Here is a 25,709-nt window from a genome sequence, read left to right as displayed (position 1 = left end):
TGGCTCATGCCTGTAATCTCAGCACTTTGGAAAGCCGAGAAGGGTGAATCACTTGAGGTCAGGAGTTTGAGACCCACCTGGCCAACAGAGAAACCCTGTCTCCACTAAAAAATACAAAACTGGCCGGGCTCAGTGGCTCAAGCCTGTAATCCCAGCACTTTGGGAGGCCGAGGCGGGTGGATCACGAGGTCAAGAGATCAAGACCATCCTGGTCAACGTGGTGAAACCCCGTCTCTACTAAAAATACAAAAAATTAGCTGGGCATGGTGGCGCGTGCCTGTAATCCCAGCTACTCAGGAGGCTGAGGCAGGAGAATTGCCTGAACCCAGGAGGTGGAGGTTGCAGTGAGCCGAGATCACGCCATTGCACTCCAGCCTGGGTAACAAGAGCGAAACTCCGTCTCAATAAAAAAAAAATAAATAAAAATAAATAAATAAATAAAAATACAAAACTTAGCCATACGTTGTACCGCACGTCTGTAGTCCCAGGTACTCAAGGGGCTGAAACAGGAAAATCGCTTGAACCAGGGGGTGAAGGTTACAGTGAGCAGAGATCACGCCATTGCACTCCAGTCTAGGAGACAGTGAGACTCCGTCTCAAAAAACAAAAAAGCAAAAAATGATGTGCAAAAGTATAATTGAAAAAAAAAAATTCTATTGAACCAGGCACTGTGTAGGGTCTGGACTCAGAAACAGTGAGGACATGGGTTCTGATCTCTTGGGGAGACAGAAATCTATCATTTGTGAATGAAAGATGTAAGAGACAGCCTTTAAAGGCTAAGAGAGCACAAGGACAAAGTGGACAACCCAGGAAGGCTTCACAGGAGAGGTGGCAGCACATCTGAAGATACCACAGGAATTGGCCAGTTAAAGAAAGGGAAGATGAAAATTCCAAGCAGAGGGGGCTACATGTGGTAAGCCAGGGAAGCAGGAACACACACATATTTGAGAAAAGAGGAAAAGATATGTGGGGAGGGACTAGGAAGAGGCAGAAAATAAAGGGCTCAACTGTCAAAATCCAAATGAGGAATTTGGACTTCATTCTTTAGGAAATCAGGAGCCACTACAGATCTTTATGCCAGAGAATTAAGTGATTGAGTTTACCTCTTGAAAATGCAACTCAGAAGGCATTTCAGAGACTGAATTAGGAAGGGTTTGGATTAGAGGCAGAAAATCCAGTGATTATTGAGGAGGGTCATCCATGGGATGAGAACACTGAATTCATGGAATCGCTGACTATTGAAACATAGTTATGAGGGGAAGAAGAGGGGCTTACAAACTGGAGATTGCCAGTTTCTTTCTTTTGGAATATTAGAATCAAAGTAAGGGGGTTACATTGCAAGAGAGAGTTGGGTTAAACATAAGGAAGTCATTAGCAAATAACTGATTGCAAGCCAGAGATGGTGGCCATCTGCTGGTAAGCATTCTCATTAAAGTACATCCCCAGCAGCTTCCCTGGTCCCCAGGAGGTTGCCCTCAGCCAGTCACAGCAGAGGCCACCACACCCACTGTTGCAGGAATGAATGAATTAGTTGGGCAAGAAGGTGGAGCCCCCTATTTGTTGACAAAAAAATGGGACAGGCAACCAGACGCTTGACTAGTTTGCATACGAACTTCCTGTGGTCAGTAGAAGAGAATATTTGGACATTTCATGTATCTTTTATTGTAGTGATTTCTATGTTTATTATACACACTTCCCTACTTTCTTCTAAATCCTGCTCTAACAGGAGTCAGGAAAAATGTCTCTTTTCTAATGTTATCCAACATGCCTCATGAATGTCAGATAATAAAGTCAGAAAATTTGCTCTGCTTAAAAAAACTGGGTATCATTAAGTTGAAATATCAAGTAGAAAATTTAATGTTTGGTAAAGATTAGAATTACTTTGGGGCCGGGCACGGTGGCTCAAGCCTGTAATCCCAGCACTTTGGCAGGCTGAGGCGGGTGGATCACGAGGTCGAGAGATCGAGACCATCCTGGTCAACATGGTGAAACCCCGTCTCTACTAAAAATACAAAAAATTAGCTGGGCATGGTGGCACGTGCCTGTAACCCCAGCTACTCAGGAGGCTGAGGCAGGAGAATTGCTTGAACCCAGGAAGCAGAGGTTGCGGTGAGCCGAGATCGCGCCATTGCACTCCAGCCTGGGTAACAAGAGCGAAACTCCATCTCAAAAAAAAAAAAAAAATTACTTTGTTCACCCCCAAATAAATTCATCTGTACAAATATATGACAGGGAGAGTCCTTCAGTCATTCAGAGACCAAGATCATTATGTAAGAACATTTTCCAATTACCTCATCTCACGTGGTTGACTATAACAACATAATTTGAATTAATCATCCATGAACCAGTTTGTATTAAAATCATAAAGTGTGACTTAAAAGGACATAAATTAAGTAAATTCATATAGAAATGAAGGCAATAAGCTCAATATAATTTACATATATCTGGATTTTGTTCTTATAATGTCAGGGCATTACACATAAATAAGGAATTGAAAACTTGAAGAGGAGAATCAAAAGCAAGATGATCAACCAATGATGAGTCAAGTCAGGATGGAAAGTCCAAAAATGTCTTTTAACCTTTAGATAAACAAAGAAGGAAAGGGAGATCAAAGTTTTCAGCTACAGGAAAGGATCTCATTTGCATAGCAATAAATACAAAGTCACTTTTTTCTTTGAAGTAGATTATAAATAAAACATATATTACAAAAAGGATTCATCTTTTAATTAACTTTATTTTTTATTTAATATATCCAAAACATTTATACAAATTTATGGTGGAAGAGATGTTCAAAGATAACTTACTTTAAAGAAAAAAGTCTCTATAATACTCATGAAGCCACTTTGTCCAAATTTCTTGTGTATTCCTCCAGATAATTTCCATACACATACACAAATGGAATCGTAACATACATAATATGTATACAAACAAAATTATTCTAATATGCTCTGCAACTTGCTCTTTTTACTTGAAATTGTATCTTTAGCACCTATCTATATTGGTATATATAAAATTACCTTCTTTTTAATGTCTTCATACATAAACTTCTGTTTTCATGCATGGCCATACTTATTTAACTGTTTCTTTATTTATGGAAATTCAAGTAGTATTCAGCATTTTTAGAGCTCACTTTCTTTTTTTTTTTTGGAGATGGAGTTTTGCTCTTGTTGCCCAGGCTGGAGTGCAATGGTGTGATCTCAGCTCACCACAACCTCTGCCTCCCAGGTTCAAGCGATTCTCCTGCCTCAGCCTCCCGAGTAGCTGGGATTTCAGGCATGTGCCACCACGCCTGGCTAATTTTGTATTTTTAGTAGAGACAGCATTTCTCCATGTTGGTCAGGCTGGTCTTGAACTCCCAACCTCAGGTGATCCACCCGCCTCGGCCTCCCAAAGTGCTGAGATTACAGGCTGAGCCACCATGCTCAGCCTTTTAGAGCTTACATTCTTACACAGACTCCATGAATGTACTTTAGAGGATCTCTTAAACCATATGAAATTATATGTGTGCATATGTGAATTATTTCTGGAGAAAAGTATCTATAGTGTTCAGCACATTAAGGAATCACAAAACATAAAAGAACTTTACTACAGAATTTGTAGAATTGCAATTTCAGTGAAATTTTAGAAAACAGGATATTATACAATTACAGAATAGTGTTTCTCAGCTTTTAAAAAAATCCAAGCTATGTTTTTATATACTGTACATATATATACATAATTATCCGTGACAGAAATCACCACCTTCCACTCTTAATTCTGATAAATACCCCTAAGGGAAGCATCAAAGCTTTCCCCTCCCTATCTATTCAGGTTGATATTCAGTTTAGGCTTTGACGGTCTCCTACAGTAGGTAGAAGCAGACTTTAAAGCCCAAAACTTGCCAAAGGCACCCAAAAAGATTATGCCTTTTGGTAAGGATGAACCAGAAGGTAGTCACTGCCATATGATCCCTCCCCACCTCAACTCAAAACACAAAAACAAAAATTGTCTTGATACTAAAATTGGGGATTATCTATTCATGAGAAGTTGTAACCATGAGCTCTCATTCAAACCTCAGCCCAAATTTACATCACCTGAGTGGTTCAAAAAACTTCAAGCCATAAATGATATATTTTCTTTTTTTTTTTTTTTTTGAGACGGAGTTTCACTCTTGTTACCCAGGCTGGAGTGCAATGGCGCGATCTCGGCTCACCGCAACCTCCGCCTCCTGGGCTCAGGCAATTCTCCTGCCTCAGCCTCCTAAGTAGCTGGGATTACAGGCACGCGCCACCACGCCCAGCTAGTTTTTGTATTTTTAGTAGAGACGGGGTTTCACCATGTTGACCAGGATGGTCTCGATCTCTCGACCTCGTGATCCACCCGCCTCGGCCTCCCAAAGTGCTGGGATTACAGACTTGAGCCACCGCGCCCGGCGATATATTTTCAAATGATAATCCTCTACAGAAAATAAAGACAATTTTTTTAGGCCACAAATAACTTTCCAAAATAAGCTCCCAAGGAAAGTAATCTTCTCAATGTCAAAAATAACCAAGCATGCAAGGAAATAAGGCATAATAAATAATAAAAGAAAAGACCTACCAAGGATTAAAACATTGGATTATAAGAATTAGGCTAGACGTGGTGACTCAAACCTGTAATCCCAGAACTTTGGGAGGCCGAGGTGGGTGGATCACCTAAGGTCAGGAGTTCAAGACCAGCCTGGTCTCTACTAAACGATGAAAACCCCAGTCTCTACTAAAAATACCAAAAATTAGCCAGGCATAGTGGTGGGTACCTATAATCCCAGCTACTCAGGAGGTTGAGACAGGAGAATCTGCATAATCCCAGGAGGCAGAGGTTGCAGTGAGCCAAGATCACACCATTGCACTCCAGCCTGGGGAACAAGAGCAAAATTCCATTTCAAAAAAAAAAAAAAAAAAAAAAAAAAAAAAAAAAAAAATTAGCCAGGCATGGTGGCGCACACCTGTAATCCCAGCTACTTGGGAGGCTGAGGCAGGAGAATCGCTTGAACTTGGGAGGTGGGGGTTGCAGTGAGCCAAGATCTCACCACTGTACTCCATCCTGGGAGACAGAGCAAGACTCTGTCTTGGAAAAAATAAAAAAGAAAGAAAGAAAAGAAAACTGACGTTCTTAACAGATGATATAATTGCGTACCCATAAATCCCGAGGAGTCTACAGATAAATTATTAAAATTTGTTCAAAATTTTAGCAAGTTTGCTACATATAAAATCAATAAACAACCTACCTGCAACTTGTATTTATCAAAAACATACAGGAGATGAAATAAGAAAAAGTATACGCAAATATGAAGTACCCAGCTATTTTTTTTTTTTAGAGATGAGGTCTTGCTATGTTGCCCAGGCTAGTCTCAAACTACTGTCTTGATCTCCAAAGTGCTAGAATTTTAGGTGTGAACCACTGTTCCTGGACACAAAAAATTATAAAGTGTGGCCGGGCATAGTGACTCATGCCTATATTTCCAGCACTTTGGGAGGCCAAGGCGAGTGGATCACCTGAGGTCAGGAGTTCGAGACAAGCCTAACTAACATAGAGAAACTCCGTCTCTACTAAAAATACAAAATTAGCAGGGCATAGGGGTGCATGCCCGTAATCCCAGCTACTAGGGAGGCTGAGGCAGGAGAACTGCTTGGATCCGGGAGGTGGAGGTTGCGGTGAGCCAAGATCGTCATGCTATTTCGCTCCAGCCTGAGCAATAAGAGCAAAACTCCATCTGAAAAAACAAAAAAAAATTATAAACTGTAACAATATCAAATGTCGGCAAAGATGTGCAGCAATAGGAATTCTCATCTACTGTTATGGGGGTGTATATTGGGACTACATAATTTTATTTAATGTATAAACACTTTTTAAAAAAAATTATTTGACATTATGAAGAAACTAGCAAACAGCCAAACATTTCCTAGAAAAGTCTTTTACTTGTGTGCCAAATACAGGACAGGAATGCTCATGGTGTCATTGTTCAAATACCAAAATACCCTAAATATTCATCTATAGTAAAATGTACTTTTATTCTTTTTGTTGTTGTTTGAGACGGAGTTTTAATCTTTGTTGCCCAGGCTGCAGTACAGTGGCATGATCTTGGCTCACTGCAACCTCTGCCTTGTGGGTTCAAGCGATTCTCCTAGCTCAGCCTCCCAAGTAGCTGGGATTACAGGCGTCCACCACCACACCCTGCTGATTTTTGTAGTTTTAAGCTATATTGTTTAGGAATGCATGCAGAAGTAGTAAGAAAATAATGACCAACATCAGCAGAGTGGTTACTTCTGGGATAGGAGGGGTTTATAACAAGGAAAAGATGCAGAGGGAATGTGACCTGAAGCCTTGGCCTACAAAGTGGTTTCAGGATGTTCATTTTGTAATTATTCTTTAAGAATAGGCTGGGCGCAGTGGCTCATCCCAGCACATTGGGAGGCTGAGGCAAGCGGATCACTTGAAGTCAGGAGTACAAGACCAGCCTGGCCGACATGTTGAAACCTCATCTCTACTAAAAACACAAAAATTAGCTGAGCATAGTGGCATACGCTTGTAATCTCAGCTACTCAGGAGGCTGAGACGGGAGAATCACTTGCACCTGGGAGGCAGAGTTTGCAGTGAGCCAAGATCATGCCACTGCACTCCAGCCTGAGCAACAGAGCAAGACTCTGTCTAAAAAAAAAAAAAAAAAGAATATAGCAGAAGGCTGGGTGTGGTAGCTCATGCCTGTAATCCCAGCACTTTGGGAGGCCAAAGTGGGCAGGTCACTTGAGGTAAGGAGTTCGAGACCAGTCTGGCCAACATGGTGAAACCCGCCTCTACTAAAAATACAAAAATTAGCCAAGTGTGGTACATACCTGTAATCCTAGCTACTTGGGAGTCTGTAGCAGGAGAGTCACTGGAACCCAGGAGGTGGAGGTTGCAGTGAGCCAAGATCTCATCATTGCACTCCAGCCTGGGAAACAGAGTGAGACTCCATCTAAATAGATATGTATACATATATACATACATATGTATATATATATATATATATCAGAGAGATTAGATGGGCAGTCCCAGCTACTTGGGAGATTAAAGTGGGAGGATCACTTGAGCTTAGGAGTTGAGGTTGCAGTGAAATATGATCACATTACTGCACTGCAGCCTGGGCAACAGGGAAAGACCCCATCTCCAAAAAATATATACATAGCAGAAAAAGAGGAAATGCCTCTCAACAAAATATTATATTACAAGACAAACCACTGTATATTTTTTCAAATTACAAAAACTACCCTCTCTTCACCTTCTTCCTCCTCAAGATTCTGACATGTCCACCTGCTGGAAAAACATCTGGATAGCGTGTAGGACTGTAGAATGTGGGAGAAAGAGAAGAAAGATGGGGGTTAAGAAAGCATAGGCCGGGCGCGGTGGCTCAAGCCTGTAATCCCAGCACTTTGGGAGGCCGAGGCGGGTGGATCACGAGGTCAAGAGATCGAGACCATCCTGGTCAACATGGTGGAACCCCGTCTCCACTAAAAATACAAAAAATTAGCTGGGCATGGTGGCGCGTGCCTGTAATCCCAGCTACTCAGGAGGCTGAGGCAGGAGAACTGCTTGAATCCAGGAGGCGGAGGTTGCGGTGAGCCGAGATCGTGCCATTGCACTTCAGCCTGGGCAACAAGAGCGAAACTCCGTCTCAAAAAAAAAAAAGAAAAGAAAAAAAAAAGCAAGCAAGCATATATGCATAACATTCCCCTACCTCATGGATCTGTACTTCAGGCTGAAATGCCAAGGAAACTGACAACACATTGAACTAAACAAATTCACTGACTGCATTTGCATGCCTGGGACTTGGTCCGTGCCTTCCCTGACTTCAGAAGCCTAAAAATTTCTCAAAATCTGTTCTTCTCAAGAGCATTGTGTTAGTAATCACATACCAGAAACAACTGAAAAAAAAATTAATAGCACTAGGCCAGGTGTGGCGGCTCACTCCTATAATCCTAGCACTTGGGAGCTTGAGGCAGGAGGATCACTTAAGCTCAGGAGTTCAAGACCAGCCTGGGCAACATTGTGAGCCCTCATCTCTAATTTAAAAAAAATTACTAACACTAATAAAATATTAGCACTACTTTCATGAGACCATGTATTTCTTTCAGAGTTAAACTGTAAACGACTTTATTCAAGAATTATTCATGTATCATAAAATTTACCTGTTTAAAGTGTACGATTCAGCATTTTTTAATGGGCTCACAGAGTTGTACAACCATCACCAGTTTTGCTTCAAATATATTTTCTTTTCTTTTGGACAGAGTCTTGTTCTGTTGCCCAGGCTGGAGTGCAGTGGTGCAATCTTGGCTCACTGCAACCTCTGCCTCACAGGTTCAAATGATTCTCCTGCCGCAGCCTCCCAAGTAGCTGGGATTACAGGCACGAACCACCAAGCTAATTTTTGTATTTTTAGTAGAGACAGGGTTTTTCCATGTCGGCCAGCCTGGTCTTGAACTCCTGACCTCAAGTGATCTGTTCACTTTGGCCTCCCAAAGTACTGGGATTATAGCCACTGTGCCCAGACTTCTTTTCTTTTCCTTTTTTTTTAAAAGTCAGGGTCTTGCCCTGTCACCCAGTAGGGTAGCGTGCAGTGGTGCGATCTCCGATCACTGAAGCCTTGACCTCCTAGGCTCAAGTGATCCTCCCACCTCAGCCTCCTGAGTAGCTGGAACTACAGACGACCACCATCATGCCCAGCTAATTTTTGTAGAGACTCGGTTTCTCCATGTTTACCAGGCTTGTCTTGAATTCCTGGGCTCAAGCAATCCTCCCACCTCAGCCTCCCAAAGTGCTAGGATTAGAGGTGTGAGCCACCGTGCCTGGCCTTTTTGTTTGTTTGTTTGTTTGTTTTGAGACAGAGTCTCACTCTAGCCCAGGCTGGAGTGCACTGGCATGATTACCACTCATCATAGCCTCAACCTGGGGCAAAAGTTAACCTCCCACCTCAGTCTCCCAAGTAGCCGGGACCACAGGCATGTGCCACCACGCTGGGTTAATTTTTTTATTTTGTAGAGATGGGGTCTCCCTATGTTGCCCAGGCTGGTCTTGAATTCCTGGGCTCAAGCAATCCTCCCACCTCAGCCTCCGAAAATGCTACTGGGATTACAGGTGTGAGTCATGGCTCCCAGCCACATTTTCATCTCCCACAAAACTAGGCAACCACAAATCTACTTTGTTCCTCAGAATTAAGTTATGCTTTTGGAAAATGAATATATGTAGGTATGCATGAACAGAGATTTGGTCGTATCCTTTGAAAAAATTATTAAATTCCCTGGGTCAGGGGAGGTCAGTTCAACACTGGTAGTTCAAGGAATTTGTGACATGTCAAAAATGAAGAACTCAGGTTGAGAACAGTGATAGTTGCATTGTGTTAAGATGAAATTGATATTTATGATTTCCTTTTTTTTTTTTTTAACAAAAGCTTTCTGAACTAACATGATGTACTAATCTCTAAGAAAAATAAGACTAATTGCCTCTCATTTGGATTGCAATCATAAAGGTCTAATTTTTCTGTAAAAACATCACCCTTCTTAGATTATAACGTATTCACAAACAAAACCCCAAAAAAGGCATGCTTTGAGTTTCACTGCCTTAAAACAAGCTGTTTTCTTTTTCTTTTTCTTTTTTTTTTTTTTGAGACGGAGTTTCGCTCTTGTTACCCAGGCTGTTAACAAGCTGTTTTCTGTTGTGAATGCTTCAAGTTGTCCTCCAACATCTAATCTCCTAGAAGATAATTTGCTAATTTCGCCTACAATTGCTTTCTGTTTGGGGCATTGTGTGAACGGTGCCTCCTTGAAGAACTTCACACAAACAGGAATCGCTGTAACAGGACTCACCTAAGGAGGTCTCTCCTTCCCTCCACTGCCTTCCCAGACCCCACATACACACACACAATCTGTCGCATGGTGGGAGGACGGAAACTGCCTGTACAGCTGCACAGAGACCTTGGCCACTAAAGCAGATAGTTGGAATGTGTCCATACCTGATAAAACTTTCCAAATAGTCACAGAATTTGGCAGTCATAATATCACTAGGCGCATAATGACGAGGGCTTCATTTCTATGAAGGGGGCTGTGAAGTCTGCTCGGGAGAGAGGAACGAGGGACCATCTCCTTAGAGAAGTGGGTTGGCAGAAATCATTTCTTATACTTGGCAGGGGTGGAGGACAGGCTCCGTGAGTTTAGGGACTTGTGGCTTGGTTTTTCCCTTCTGCATATTCTGTGTGTGCTAGGTAGACTTTGCTTCTGAGACCATCTGTTGGAGGCCATTATTTTTGGTTCTTAGGAGAGGCAGGAGGGGCACTCGGTGAGTACTACATGAGTGGGTCTTAGTGGTCTATTTCTTGGAGTTTAGATTCATTTGCTCCTGAGATTCTCCTTGGGCGCATATGGCCTAACTCAGATGTGATATGATCACATCTTCCCTGTAGTTAAGCAAGTTAAGCAGAATAAACAAAATAAATTTGAATTTAAAAGGGGATGGGTATTCTCAGTGTTTTCCCTATTCTTTATCATGACTTTTGGGGATGTCTTGAATCTTAAAAATCAAACTCTTCCAACAGCGAAAATTAAGTAGGCTTTTCCTTTCTAAGAAGGGGAAACGTTTAACGTTTGTGGGATTTGGGTGATAAGTTTGCTACAAAACTGCTATAGTTCAGAGACAATGACACTGCAGAAATGAGCCGCCAGCAGGGCCAGGCTGTGGGTTTTGAAATTCCAGAGGCCCGCCCAGCCCTGTGGGTTTCCTGGAATGCTTTCATTCAGTCGTCATGTGGTAGATGAGGAAAAGCCTGCAACATCAGTGGGTGAGCTGGAAGAACACCTCATCGGGGACAGAGGCCCGTGGCAACAGGCACAGTCAACGGACCCCAGGGCAGTGGCACGAAGCCTCGCCCAGCAGCAGTGCCAGACCTGTGTGCACAAACAGACGGTCACGCCCAGGTCACAGACGCCCGTTGTCTCCCGGCCAGAGGCTGACACACTCGGACTGCACAGACCAGCCGTTAGACAGGCTCATGCTCTGTGTCATGAGAAAGGTGGAGCAGAGGTGACTCAGGGAAAAGCTGCTTTCCCCTAACACTGGCATTTGATTAATCTCATCTCAAACGCTGTCACTCACCCAGAAATGGCCTAAATGTGCCTTACTTCCGCTGCTGGAGGGGTGGAATGCGGCAGCAGCTGTGGAAGGCCAGCACGAGGAGGAGGGAGGAAAAGTACCAGATCCCACTGAACAGGTCAGAGGAATGCAGGCAGGAGGGAAACGGGCATCCGCACCGGACGGGGCACATCCTAAGGCTGGAGGCTGCCCTGCTGCAAAAGCAGGGAAGCATTCCATTAGCAGGGAAGCAATAGGAAAAGCCTTTTCTAGGGAGCTTTCCTTTTCTTTTCTTTTTTTTTTTTTTTTTTTTTTGTTTTTGAGATGGAGTCTCGCTTTGTCGCCCCGGCTGGGGTGCAGTGGGGCAATCTCGGCTCACCAAAACCTCCGCCTCCTGGGTTCAAGCGATTCTCCTGCCTCAGCCTCTTGAGTAGCTGGGATTACAGGCGCGTGCCACCGGACCCGGTTAATTTTTGTATTTTTAGTAGAGACACGTTGGCCAGGCTGGTCTCGAACTCCCGACCTCAGGTGACCCACCTGCCTCAGCCTCCCAAAGTGCTGGGATGACAGGCATGAGCCACTGCACCCGGCTGGCTTTTCCTTTTCACACAGCCTTGAAGAACTTCAGGAAGAGCTGTCAGTAGCAGAACGTAAGATGGACTGAATCCCTTGTGTAGGTGAATTTGTGTCTAGGACCTCTTGCACCTGCAAAGCTTGAAAATCAAAGATAATGTCAGGGCTCGTGGAAATAATCATAGCTATTAATTATGACTTATATCATTAATTAATTACATTGATAACAATAGTATTAAGCATTTACTTTGTTCTAGGCCCTGATCTAAGATTTTTTCCTAGATTATCTCATGTGATCCTCTCAACACCTCTCTTAAAGCAATGCATTTAGCATCCCATTTTATCAATGAGGACATGGGGACCCACAGAGGCAGCCCAGACAGGAAGCGTTCCAGCACTGAAATCAGGCCAGGCTGGCAGCTCACGCCTGTAATCCCAGCACTTTGGGAGGCAGAGGCAGGCAGAACATTTGAGGCCAGGAGTTTAAGAACAGCCTGGCCAACATGATGAAACCCCTTCTCTACTAAAAGTATAAAAATTAGCCGGGCGTGGTGGTGCATGTCTGTAGTCCCAGCTACTCAGGAGGCTGAGACACAAGAATCACTTGAACCTGGGAGGTGGAGGTGGCAGTGGGCCAAAATTGCACCATTGCACTCCAGCCTGGGCAACAGAGCGAGACTCTCAAAAAAAAAAAAAAAAAAAAAAAAAAGAAATCAATGAATGTGTGATTTCAACTTCAAGCTGTGGCTGGAAGGGCTGACCTCACTCATGTTTTCAAAAGTGAGTATCTTTCCACTAGCCAGGTTAGAATTGCTTCAGGCAAGCAAGAAACTGGGGAAAGATGAGTGGAAACAGCCCTCTTCTGCTTGCCCCAGCCTGGGACTGTGGCGTGGCAGTGCAGGGCTCTCAGCCTGGATCTGGGCCTGTGCACTTGCGGCCACTGTGAAGCCGAATTCTGGACTTTCCCTCCTCCCACATGCTCGGGGGCAGAGCCAGTCTTTGAGAGAATAACTTTCACCATCATTCCCAGATCCTACGCCAAGCATGAATCGTGAAATAATCAGCTTAATTGTAGAGTCAGTGGGAACACACACACCCAACATACACATACACTACCCATATGCACATCAGAGGCTCCACAGGTACCCTCTCTTGGCAAAGACCAGCCCAGGTCACTTTTAACTTACATATGTATTTTGTAGAAACAGGGTCTCACTCTGTCCCCCAGACTGGAGTGCAGTGGTGTAATCACAGCTCACTGCAGCCTCAACCTCCTGAACTCAAGCAATCCTTATACCACGGCCTCCCTACTAGCTGGGATTACAGGCATGCCACCATACCCAGCTAATTTTTTTAATTTTAATTTTTTGCAGAGACATGTTGAAAGAAAAACCTTAGCCAAATTAAACTTAACACAGTTTAATTGAGCAAAGAATGCTTTGCGAATCGGGCAGACTCCCAAGCCAGAGTAGCTCAGAGAGACTCCAGTGCAGCCACATGGTGTACAATTTATAGACAGAAAAAGAAAAGTAGCCGGGAGCTGTGGTTCACGACTGTAATCTCAGCACTTTGGGAGGCCGAGGCGGGTGGAGCACCTGAGGTTGAGAGTTTGAGGCCAACCTGACCAACATGGAGAAACTCTGTCTTCACTAAAAATACAAAAATTGGCCAGGCATGGTGGCGCATGCCTGTAATCCCAGCTACTAAGGAGGCTGAGGCAGGAGAATCCCTTGAACCCAGAAGTCGTGGGTTTCAGTGAGCCAAGATTGCGTCGTTGCACTCCAGCCTGGGCAACGAGAGTGACACTCTGTCTCAAAAAAAAAAAAAAAGAAAGAAAGAAAGAAAAGTAACGAATAGAAAGCAGAATTGAGGTACAGAAACAGTTGGATTGGCTACAGTTTGGCGTTTGCCTTATTTTTGAACACTGTTTGAACAATTGGCCCCCTTTGATTGGCCAGAACTCACTGATTGGCACAAAGGTAGGTTATAGTTGGTTTACACCTCCATTTGGGTTGTATATAGTTCACTATGAGAAATCTTCAGGCTGAACTTAAAATAGGTAAGGAGGGGCCAGGCGCGGTGGCTCACGCCTGTAATCCCAGCACTTTGGGAGGCTGAGGCGGGTGGATCACCTGAGGTCAGGAGTTCAAGACCAGCCTGACCAACATGGTGAAACCCCGTCTCTACTAAAAATACAAAAAATCAGCTTGGCATGGTGGTGCGCACCTGTAATCGCAGCTACTTGGGAGGCTGAGGCAGAAGAATCACTTGAACCCAGAAGTGGAGACTGCAGTGAGCCCAGATTGTGCCATGGCACTCCAGCCTGGGTGACAAGAGCAAAAGTCCATCTCAAGAAAAAAATGTAGGGCCAGGCGCAGTGGCTCACACTTGTAATCCCAGCACTTTGGGAGGCCGAGGCGGGTGGATCACCAGGTCAGGAGATGGAGACCATCCTGGCCAACATGGTGAAACCCTGTCTCTATTTTTAAAAAAAGAAAAAAGAAAAGAAAAATGTAAGGAGGCCACTTTAGGCTAAACTTGATTTAACAGACAGGTCTCACTATGTTGCCCAGGCTGGTCTCAAACTCCTAACCTCAAGCGATCTTCCCACATCAGCTTTTTTTTTTTTTTTTTTTGAGATGGAGTTTTGCTTTTGTTGCCTAGGCTGGAGTACAACGGCGCAATCTTGGCTCATCACAACATCCAACTCCTGGGTTCAAGGGATTCTCCTGCCTCAGCCTACTGAGTAGCTGGGATTACAGGCATATGCCACCACACCTGACTAATTTTATATTTTTAGTAGAGATGGGGTCCCCACATTGGTCAGGCAGGTCTTGAACTCCCGACCTCAGGTGATTTCACCCACCTCGGCCTCCCAGAGTGCTGGGGTTACAGGCATGAGCCACCTCGCCCGGCCCCCACTTCAGTTTTGATGAACCTCAGGCAGGGAGGTCATTAGCAGAACCTAAGATGGATTGAATCCCTTGCGCAGGTGAACTCTTGTATAGGATCCCTTACATATGTGAAGCCTGGAAATAGAAGATAATGTCAGGGCAAGTATAATAATCATGGCTCTTATTAGCAGCCTCCCAAAATGCTGGGATTACAGGTGCGAGCCACTGAACTCAGCCCCAGGTCACTTTTATTTAAGGTGAACCTTAGCATGCCTCCGAATTACCAGAAAGACCTGTTCAAACACAGGGTGCCAGCCCCACCCCCAGAGTTTCTGACCCAATAGGCCTGGGGTGGGACCTGAGAATGTGACCCACGCGTTCCCAGGTGCTGACATTGCTGATAGGAGGCTACCATCTGGGAACTACTGTTGGAAGGGTGGAAGCTCTAGAAATTTGTATAACTTCTAGTCACACATCACTGCCTGTTTAAGTGTAGCAGCAGGCTGGGCATGGTGGCTCATGCCTGTAATCCCAGCACTTTGGGAGGCCAAGGCAGGTGGATCACCTGAGGTCAGGAGTTCAAGACCAGCATGGCCAACATGGTGAAACACCGTCTCTACTAAAAATACAAAAATTAGCTGGGGGTGGTGGTGTGCATCTGTAATCCCAGCTATTTGGGAGGCTGAGGCAGGAGAATTGCTTGAACTTGGGAGGCAGAGGTTGCAGAGAGCTGAGATTATGCCACTGTACTCCAGCCTGGGCAACAAGAGTGAAACTCCGTTTCAAAAAAAATAGAAATAATAATAATAGTAATTCAATGTGGTAGCAGTTGTTCTCAAGGATTTTCATCTTACAGCCTGTGTGTTTTCCCGTTGTTGCTGTCATCAGTTACACTCACAAGCAGAGTGGCTTTACACAGCACAGATAATCTCATTGTTCTGGAGGTCAGAAGTCAAAAATGGGTCAGTAAGGCTGCTTTTCCTTGTGGAGGGTATGGGGGGGAATCCGTGTCCTTTTAGGGCTTCTAGAGGCTGCCTGTGTTCCTTGGCTTGCAGCCCCTTGCTCTGCCTGCAAAGCCAGCAGCAGGGTACATCTTCAGCCCCTCTCCTCCTCTCACACACACTTCTGCCCCCATCATCACATCTTCATCTTTGTCTCTGGTTCTCCTGCCTCCCTCTTATAAGGACCTCATGATTACCCTGGGCCCATTTAGGTAATCCAAGACAACTTTTCCATTTTAAAACACTTACTAACATCCGCCAAGTCCTTTTTTTTCCCTGGAAGGTAGCATAGCCATAGATTTCAAAGATTAAAAGATGGGTGTCTTTAGGGACCATCCAGCCATCATGTCAGCTGCTTATACTGCAGCAGGGGGCAGGGCATGGTGGCATGTACCTATAGTTCCAGCTACTCCGGAGGCTGAGGTGGGAGGATTCCTTGAGCCTAGGAGGTCAAGGCTGTAGTGTGGAATGATGGGGTGAGTAGCCTTCGCACTTAAGCCAGGACAACATAGCAAGACCCCATCTCAAAAAAATAACTCTGGCAAATATCCTTCCATTCCATATCACCCACCAAAACAAACAAACAAAAAAACTAAAAGAGCATTAGGACTTGCATGATGCTAAATCAGAAGGTAAAGCCAAATTTTCCCCTTCTTCTGCCTTTACCTGGTAATAAAGCAGTGTTACAGGAGGGGCTGCTGGGAAAAGGAGCAGGGAAGGCAGGCCTAGGGCAGCCAGAAGAGGGAAGGGGTTTGTGACATGCAGCAATACGGGCCTCTTGACCATGCCCAGGTACCTACCCGGTCTCCCTGCTACTTTCTGGACTTTCTAGGACTGGAACCCTGGTTCCTTCCCTTTTGAGTCAAGAGACCTGAGTGTCCTTGCAGGTCAGCGCTGGCTTTTCCCTGCCCCCAACGCTGCCTTACGATCCTGTCTGTAGGCCACCTGGGAAAGATAAAGAGGAACTGCGCTAAAAGGCTAGACCCTTGCCTGTTGAGATTTCTGCCGATTACCTTCGGAAGGTTTCTGAAATCCCAGCCTCAAGGCTGTGAATTCTGTTTGTGTGTGTGAGTCTGCTAGGGCTGCCATAACAAAGTACCATAGATGGGGTGGCTTAAACAGCGGAGCTTATTTCCTGACAGTTCTGGAAGCTGGAAGCCCGAGATCAAGTATGAGAAGGTGGCTTCTTCTGAGGCCTCTCGCCTTGGCTTGCAGGTGGCCGGCCTCTCTGTCCTCACTGGGTCTGTGTACATAGATCCTGCCGTCTCTCTTCTTAGAAGGACACCGGTCATACTGGATTATGACCCTAATGACCTAATTTTAACTTAATCATCTCTTTAAAGGCGATATCTCTCAAGACAGTTACAGTCTGAGAGTTAGGACTTCAACATACGCATTTGTTGGGGTATGGGGACACAAGTGGCCCAGAGCATTGGGTTAAGACCCTGGGAGATTAAGAAAGATCACTCCATTCTTCCCTGCTGTCACAGGTGGACTAGGCCCCGCTGAGGACAGATGCTGGAGGAGAGGGGCCAAGCTGTCAACTTTAAAAGTGTGCCCCACAACCTGGAACTGCCTTTTCATAGCTATGTTGGGTTAAGGTTGGGAAAAAGCCAGAAAAGGTCAAAGAAGCCGCCAAAAGCACAGGCGTAGTCTGCGTAAGGAAACAGCAGCATTTATGGCTCGCAGTCACCAGTGCCAAACTCCCTGCTGGTTATTTATTTGATGCGCAGTTCACAGCTAGTCCCCCAGATTCCATACACACTCTGGACACAGAGGAAATCAAGGAGCAGCTAGCGAGTGTTTGTGTCGGATGTTCTTTGAAAGGGCTGTCTGATAGATATGATTTCATTCCCAAGGCATGGCTCGGATGCGGAAGTAAAACAGCCTGCAAGTTGAAACAAACCAAATAGCCTTATCTTAGTCTTGATTCATGGGTTCCTCTCTCTTCAAAGCCCCTCAAAGGCCATACTCTGCGAATTCTAACTTGTTAAAGTAATTGCTGTTGCAAAGTCCTTCCTGGGACAGGTTGTCTTTGTCTTACAGGATCTGAATTATCTGACATTTTTTCTTGATAAACCTTTGCTAGACTCTGGTCAAACTCACTAGCCAACATAGGTTTAAATAAAAGTGTACATTATTTAATTGCACTTTTATTTTTTTCTTTTTTTGAGACAGAGTTTCATTTTTGTCACCCACGCTGGAGTTCAATGGCGCAATCTCAGCTCACTGCAACCTCCACCTCCCAGGTTCAAGCGATTCTCCTACCTCAACTTCCTGAGTAGATGGGATTACAGGCGCCCACCACCACACTCAGCAAACGTTTTTGTATTTTTAGTAGAGACGGGGTTTCACCATGTTGCCCAGGCTGGTCTTGAACCCCTGACCTCAGGTGATCCACCCACCTCGGCCTCCCAAAGTGCTCGGATTACAGGTATGAGCCACTGCGCCCGGCAATTGCGATTTTATTAGGCCTAGTAGATAGCGTGTTTTTCACAAATCGAGGGTTTGTGGCAACCCTGCATGAAGGAAGTCTGTCAGCACTTTTCCAACAGCGTGTACTCACTTTGTGTCCCTGTCAACATTTTTTAGCAATGTTTTTTATTTTTTATTTATTTTTAACAGAAAGATCAGCTGATTGGGCTCAGGCCTTCCTTGGTTTGAATCCCATCTCTGCCACTCACTAGTTTTGGGAAAATGTTCTGTTTTTTGTGTTTTGTTTTTGTTTTTGTTTTTTTCTCTCTTTTAGAGATGGGGTCTTGCTAGGTTGCCTAGGCTGGAGTGCAGTGGCTTTCACAGGTGCAATCCTACTACTGATCAGCACGGGAGTTTTGACCTGCTCCAATTCCGACCTGGGCCGGTTCACCCCTACTTAGGCAACCTGGTGGTCCCCCATGCCTGGGAGGTCACCATATTGATGCCAAACTTAGTGCGGACACCCATTTGGCATAGCGCACCGCAGCCCAGAACTCCTGGGCTCAATCAATCCTTCCACCTCAGCCTCCCGAGTAGCTGAGACTACAGGCACGCGCCACTGCACCTGGCTGTTGTTTCTTTTATGGAACAAATCACCCCCAACACTTAACGTCTTAAAACAAAGCAATCATCTTATCACTTTTCAGTCTCTGGGAGTCAGGAATTTGGGGAGAGCGTCAGCAGCGTAGTTCCATCCGGCTCATCTTGCGCTTGCAGGCTTTCCAGGTGAGGGCTAGAGCAAGTGGAGATAGCTGAGCATCTCCTATAGTTTCAAGGCTTTTTCAGGCAGTCTTCCACAAGGACTCGCTTGGGCTTTTTTACAGCCTGGCAGCCTCAGGACAACTTGGCTGCTTAGGTGCTGACCGGTGCAAGTTACACCACCTGCTCTGATCTAGCCTCAGAGGTCATGCTGTGTCACTTCCTTCCAACGGTCTTAATTACAAGCACATCACAAACCTCCCAGATTCCAGGAAAGGGAAATCACAGCACACCTTTTTTTTTTTTTTTCCCCCATTTGTTTGTTTCTTTTTGTTTTTTTTGAGATAGGGTCTCTGCCTCTACCGCCCAGGCTGGAGTGAAGTGGCACACGGCTCCCTGCAGGCTCCACCTGGGCTCAAGCAATCCTCCCACCACAGCCTCTGGAGTAGCTGGAAATACAGGTGCATGCCACCACACCAGGCTAATTTTTGTATTTTTCTGTAGAGATGGGGTTTCACCGTGTTTCCCAGGCTGGTCTCAAACTCCTGGACCCAAGGGATCCTCTCACCTCAGCCTTCCAAAGTGCTGGGATTATAGGTGTGAGCCACTGCACCTGGCCTAGACTCTCTTTTTTTGTTTTTGTTTTTTTTTACATATATATATTTATATATATGTATATAAAGACGGGGTTTCAGGCTGGGCGTGGTGGCTCACGCCTGTAATCCTAGCACTTTGGGAGGCCGAGGTGGGTGGATTACCTGAGGTCAGGAGTTCAAGACCAGCCTGGCCATCATGGTGAAACCCCATCTTTAAAAAAAAAAAAAAAGACGGGGTTTCATCATGTTGGTCAGGTTGGTCTTGAACCTCTGACTTCAGGTGATCCACCCACCTTGGCCTCCAAAGTGCTTGGATTACAGGCATGAGCTCCACACCCGGCCTAGACTACCTCTTAAAGGGAAGTAGCAAAATTCTAGAGCACAGACTGGCAAAGCATCACCCTCAGACCAACGAATGGGTTCACCTATCAAACACAAACTAGCCCATACACATATACACACACATAGCCCAGGGCTGTGCCACAGTGGTAGAGTAGTCAGGTCAGAAACTGACTGATCCTAAAATATGTGCTGGATGGCTTTTAACAGAAAATGTGAACACCTGTTCTAGAAGAACATGTCAGATGGAAGATACTGTTCCAGCCACCTTTGGAAAATGCAATCTTCTGTGGCTGGTTACCAGCCTCTTAACTTTAGCTGCACCTCCAAATCTGTAAAATGGAATAATAATCCCATGTACAAATTATTCAGCAGAATTCTATGCCTGTGACAGGCAAAGTATAAAATTTCATTTTTCCTTCTTGGGCTTCATTATGATTTGAGAGCCACAGAAAAGTCTTAGCTGGCCGGGCGCAGTGGCTCAAGCCTGTAATCCCAGCACTTTGGGAGGCCGAGGGGGGTGGATCACGAGGTCAAGAGATCGAGACCATCCTGGTCAACATGGTGAAACCCCGTCTCTACTAAAAATACAAAAAATTAGCTGGGCATGGTGGCGCGTGGCTGTAATCCCAGCTACTCAGGAGGCTGAGGCAGAATTGCCTGAACCCAGGAGGCAGAGGTTGCAGTGAGCCGAGATCGTGCCATTGCACTCCAGCCTGGGTAACAAGTGCGAAACTCCGTCTCAAAAAAAAAAAAATAGCCAGGTGTAGTGGTGCGTGCCTTTAGTCCCAGCTGCTTGGGAGGCTTAGGCAGGAGAATCGCTTCAACCCAGGAGCCAGAGTTTGTAGTGAGCCAAGATTGTGCCATTATACTCCATCCTGGGCGACAGAGTGAGACCGTCTCAAAAAATAATAATAAAATAAAATAAAATAAAATAAAATACACATGTATTACTCTTGAGGGGAGAAATGTTTGCAAAAATTCCTTCTAAAATGTCCCCTCCACACCTAAAATGCATTCTCTTATCAAACTAGCTAGATTTTTACCTCTCAAAGAGCAAGTGTCTCAGGAAATGAGACAGTGAGTTAATATGGGTTGGAGCCAGTGGCGGAAAACGGGCAGTCGGTGTATCTCCAGTTGCCTACAGAGACAGACTCGAGAAATTTTACCTACTGTACGAGTGTGCTCAGAGCTGACTGCTTCACACAAAGCAACGAGAAATGCATGTTTCTTGGCCTCCCCATCTCCCTTTGCCTACTGCCCAGACTTGCTTCGAGGCCCTCTCCACTGCCAACATCTCCCTAGGGTGTTTCTCTCCTCACCTGGGCATGTCCAAGGCCAATCCTCCAGCAACCTCTGAGATTATCTCCTTGTGACCCAGTTTTCCTCCCTGCTGGCAATTCAAACAGGGTTGTCTTGAAGCCTATTTCTTAACAGGCATCTGTGCTCTTTCTCTTTAGAAGAGCATTTCTAGCCAAGAAAATAGAGGCTCCCCAACCAGCACTGACTGTGTGGTAATATTACACCTTCCGGTCCCAGCTTTTCTACTCATTTACTCAAATGCCACCAAAATTATCAACACTGTTTATGCATCTTTTTACCAATTATTTTGTCTCCTCTCCAAGTTATGTTTGACTCCAATATTCTTTTTTTTGAGACAGAGATTCGCTCTTATTGCCCAGGCTAGAGTACAATGGCACGATCTTGGCTAACCACAACCTCCACCTCCCGGGTTCAAGTGATTCTCCTGTCTCAGCCTCCCGAGTAGCTGGGATTACAGGCATGCACCATCACACCCTGCTAATTTTTTTTCGTATTTTTAGCAGAGGTAGGGTTTCTCCGTGTTGATCAGGCTGGTCTTGAACTCACCCACCTCAACCTCTCAAAGTGCTGGGGACTCCAATAATTCTTAAAATCTACTCAGTTTCGCGCCTGGCACTGTGGCTCATGCCTGTAATTCCAGCACTTTGGGAGGCTGAGGGGCGTGGATCACGAGGTCAGGAGCTCGAGACCAGCCTGGCCAACATGGCAAAACCCCCGACTCTACTAAAAATACAAAAAAATAAGCAGGGCACAGTGGCAGGTGCCTGTAATCCCAGCTGCTCGGGAGGCTGAGGCAGGAGAATCGCTTGAACCAGGGCGACAGAGGTTGCAGTGAGCCAAGATCGCACCAATGCACTCCAGCCTGGGTGACAGGGTGAGACTGCATCTCAAAAAAAAAAAAAAAAAAAAAAAAAAAAAAAAAAAAAACCTACTCAGCTTCATCCTATGGTATACTGAAAGAATAGTTTCTTGTTGATGCAGCTATTCGCCACCATGGTAATTTCTTATCAAATTTTATGAGTGTTTTGGGGATGGTTGGGAGGGGAAGTGTGCAATTTATGATTAGGGACCATTCCTTTTGACCCATATTAATTTTTACAGCCTTTTCTCCCTTTCTATTCAGCCTAAATGTACATTTATGCAAATTGTACATAATATTTTGCAGTATCCCCAAAGCCCAGCACAATATTGGCCAAGGCCAACCCAACTTATGACAAATTATGCCAACCCAAGAAGAACTGTAGTTTGGAAATGTTACTCAGCTACAGCCAGAAAAAAATAACAGGCTGGGCATGGTGGTTTACACCTAAAATCCTAGCACTTTGGGAGGCTGAGGCGGGCAGATTGCCTGAGCCTCAGCCTGGTCAACATGGTAAAACAGTCTCTACCAAAAATACATAAATCAGCCAGGAGTGGTGGTGGACCTATAATCCCAGCTACCTAGGAGTCTGAGGCAGGGGAATCACTTGAACCCAAGGGAGGGGGCGGACGTTGCAGTGGGTCAAGATCATGCTACTGCACTCCAGCGTGGGCGAAAGAGCAAAACTCCATCTCAAAAAAAAAAAGTAACAACTGTTACTGGGCAGAGGTTGAGGCCTCTTTGCCTAACATATGCATAGCACTTTTCAATTGACAAAGGGCTTTTACACAATTTTAAGTCTTTTTTTTTTTTTTTTTTTGAGACAGAGTTTTGCTCTTGTTACCCAGGCTGGAGTGCAATGGTGTGATCTCGGCTCACCGCAACCTCCGCCTCCTGGGTTCAGGCAATTCTCCTGCCTCAGCCTCCTGAGCAGCTGGGATTACAGGCACGTGCCACCATGCCCAGCTAATTTTTTGTATTTTTAGTAGAGACGGGATTTCACTATGTTGACCGGGATGGTCTCGATCTCTTGACCTCGTGATCCACCCGCCTCGGCCTCCCAAAGTGCTGGGATTACAGGCTTGAGCCACCGCGCCCGGCAATTTTAAGTCTTTAATGTTCACAGTAACAGCCATCCTACAGTTATCATCCCATTCCACAGACAGTAATAAAATGAAGCAGAGAAGTGTATTGCCTTTGGTAACAGACCTATCAATTTAAACCCAAGGTCTGTTAACTCATCTGGGCATTAATTGCTCGTAAATTCATACTTCCTAGGAGTACTAGGCACTGGACACTGGACCAACATTGCTTTTTAGCCAGGTGCAGTGACTCATGCCTGTAATCCCAACACTTTGAGAGGAGGAGGTAGGAGCCCAAAAGTTCGAGACCAGCCTAGGCAACACAGGGAAACCCCATCTCTACAAATTAAAAAATGCACCAGGAGTGGTGGCATGTACCCATGGTCCCAGATACTCAGGAGTGTCACCTGAGGCCAGGAGGTCGAGGCTGCAGTGAGCCATGATCGTGCCACTGCACTCCAGCCTGGGCAACAATGAGACCCTGTCTCAAAAGCAAAACGACAATGAACCACTGGTTCCTTTATTCCTTCCTCCAGAATGCTAACTTTTTTTTTCCTGAGAAAGGTTTTACTTTATATTTAATATTATTTATGAAGAAAAGTTGTACCAACAATTCACTGAAGCTGAAAATTTGTCTTCAAAAACTTACTTCCTAATCTAATTTCTCTTACATTAGCAATAGAAAATGGACTAAAAGGCCAGGTGCAGTGGCTCACGCCTGTAATCCCAGCACTTTGGGAGACTGAGGTAGACGGATCACCTGAAGTCAGGAGTTCAAGACCAGCCTGGCCAACATGGTGAAACCTTGTCTCTAGTAAGAATACAAAAAATTAGCTGGCACGGTGGCTGTTTCCTGCAATCCCAGCTACTCAGGAAACTGAGGTAGGAGAATCGCTTGAACCCAGGTGGTGGAAGTTGCAGTGAGCCAAGATCGTGCCACTGCACTCCAGCCTAAGCGATAAGAGCAAAAACTCCATCTCAAAAAATAAAACAAAAGAATGGACTAAAATATTATGATAGACTTCAAGATATATTTAATACAAAGGCTTCGGTGGTTTTGTTTTTCAGCAGCCATTTGGGAATAACTAAAAAATGTGTGTGAGATCACTGGTCAACGTTTCAGAATTTGTATGACTGAAACTGTAATTCAAAGTCGGATAAAGTCGGAATTTGGAGTGTTACAGGGGTACTGCTAACGAATAAACTGAACAGCAGAGTTGCAGCCTGTGATTCTGTTGTTTCGTCATCCACCTCCCTGCCGGCACTAACCTAGATAATGGAGACATCTGGTCGCCATGGATACGGCATCATCTGACAGCATTGGTGTAGATGTTAGCTTCAGATATTCTCAGACCTTTCAAAGGACCACACATGCCCCTGGCTTAGCAGCTGCTAGGACAACTGAAGGGATTTCCCTTATGGAGTTGTTGATGCTGTTGCTACTGTACACCATTTACTGAGTTAATGCACTGAGCATTTCCCATGTATTACTTCCTTTCGTTCTCTCAACAACCCTGTAAGGAAATTTTTCATTATAATTCTCATTTTACACAATAAAAACTAGATGTTGACAGAGATTCAGCAACCTTCCGTAGGTAACACACATTTTGTGTTGTTTCTTTCTGAGACGGCATTTTGCTCTTGTTGCCCAGGATGGAGTGCAATGGTGATCTCGGCTCACTGCAACCTTCACCTCCTGGGTTCAAGTGATTCTCTTGCCTCGGCCCCCAGAGTGGCTGGGACTACAGGGACCAAAACCAGCTAATTTTTTGTACTTTTAGACTAGACGAGGTTTCACTGTGTTAGCCAAGATGATCTCTATTTCCAGACCTCGTAATTTGCCCGCCTCAGCCTCACAAAGTGCTGGGATTACAGGCGTGAGCCACACCTGGCCTACACTTTTAAATCAAGGTTGGCCTCCAAAACTTACATTACTTTTCATTATTTTGAGATGGGAACTTGCTATGTTGCCCAGGTTGGACTCAAACTCCTGGGCTCAAGCAGTCATCTCACCCCAGCCTTCCAAGTAGCTGGGAAGACAGAAGTGTGCCGTATTCTTAAATATCATATAATATTGCCTTTCAGGCTTGAAAAGCAAACAGAATTATTTGTTCATTTGATAGAGCTTTAGTAACATAAGTGGCTACACTTAGAGCTAGTCCTCTGCCTTTTACCCATGGTAAGCTAGGGAAATATAGTTGAGGGGCCTGCGGTAGAGCTTGGAGAGGTCCTGGGATGTTAAATTCTCAACTTCTTCAACATAGCAACAGGGGCTGGTCCATCCACAGCCTGCTCTCCACTCCAGCTGAAAATCAGTAGTGCGGACTATGAAGGCAAGGGGAAACGTACCTACAATCATAGCTCACTTGCAGCCTCGACCTCCTGGGCTCAAGCAATCCTCGTGCCTCAGCGTCATGCCACCACACTTGGCTGGCACACAAATTTCACTAACGTGTACACATGTCCATGAGTCATACAAATTATAAAAACTCTTCCGCCGCAGGGAAAAAATACATATGAAAACTCAAAAAAAAAAGTCACACAGTTAATACTTATATATCATTTTTTTTTTTTTAAGACAGAGTCTCACAGTTGCCCAGGCTGGAGTACAGTGGGGTGATCTCAGTTCACTGCAGCCTCCATCTCCTGGGTTCAGGCAATTCTCCTGCCTCAGCCTCCCATTTGGCTATTTTTTATTTCGTATTTTTAGTAGAGACGGGATTTCGCCATGTTGGCCAGGCTGGTTTTGAACT

The 25,709-nt window shown here is 45.0% G+C and overlaps 1 protein-coding gene and 1 long non-coding RNA gene across 24 annotated transcripts in view; one reads left to right on the top strand and one right to left on the bottom strand.

The window, feature by feature from the left end:
• DLGAP1 (DLG associated protein 1) overlaps positions 1-25,709 on the top strand; it is a 966,546-nt gene that overhangs the window by 825,313 nt on the left and 115,524 nt on the right. The window lies entirely within an intron of this gene.
• Positions 4,949-25,709, bottom strand: part of LOC120361650 (uncharacterized) — a 36,651-nt gene continuing 15,890 nt past the window's right edge. For 3 of the 4 annotated variants that reach the window (XR_012513176.1, XR_005577804.2, XR_012513177.1), the window contains one exon: positions 9,409-11,828. This is a non-coding gene — a long non-coding RNA (uncharacterized LOC120361650). Of the gene's footprint in view, positions 5,732-9,408; positions 11,829-25,709 lie in introns of those variants that run through there. The other variant, XR_012513178.1, reaches the window with a different exon arrangement.

The sequence above is a fragment of the Saimiri boliviensis genome, chromosome 13 (assembly GCF_048565385.1).
Source record: "Saimiri boliviensis isolate mSaiBol1 chromosome 13, mSaiBol1.pri, whole genome shotgun sequence".
NCBI lineage: Eukaryota > Metazoa > Chordata > Mammalia > Primates > Cebidae > Saimiri > Saimiri boliviensis.
Note: the sequence above shows the minus strand (reverse complement) of the source record. Positions and strands in the feature narration are given on the sequence as shown.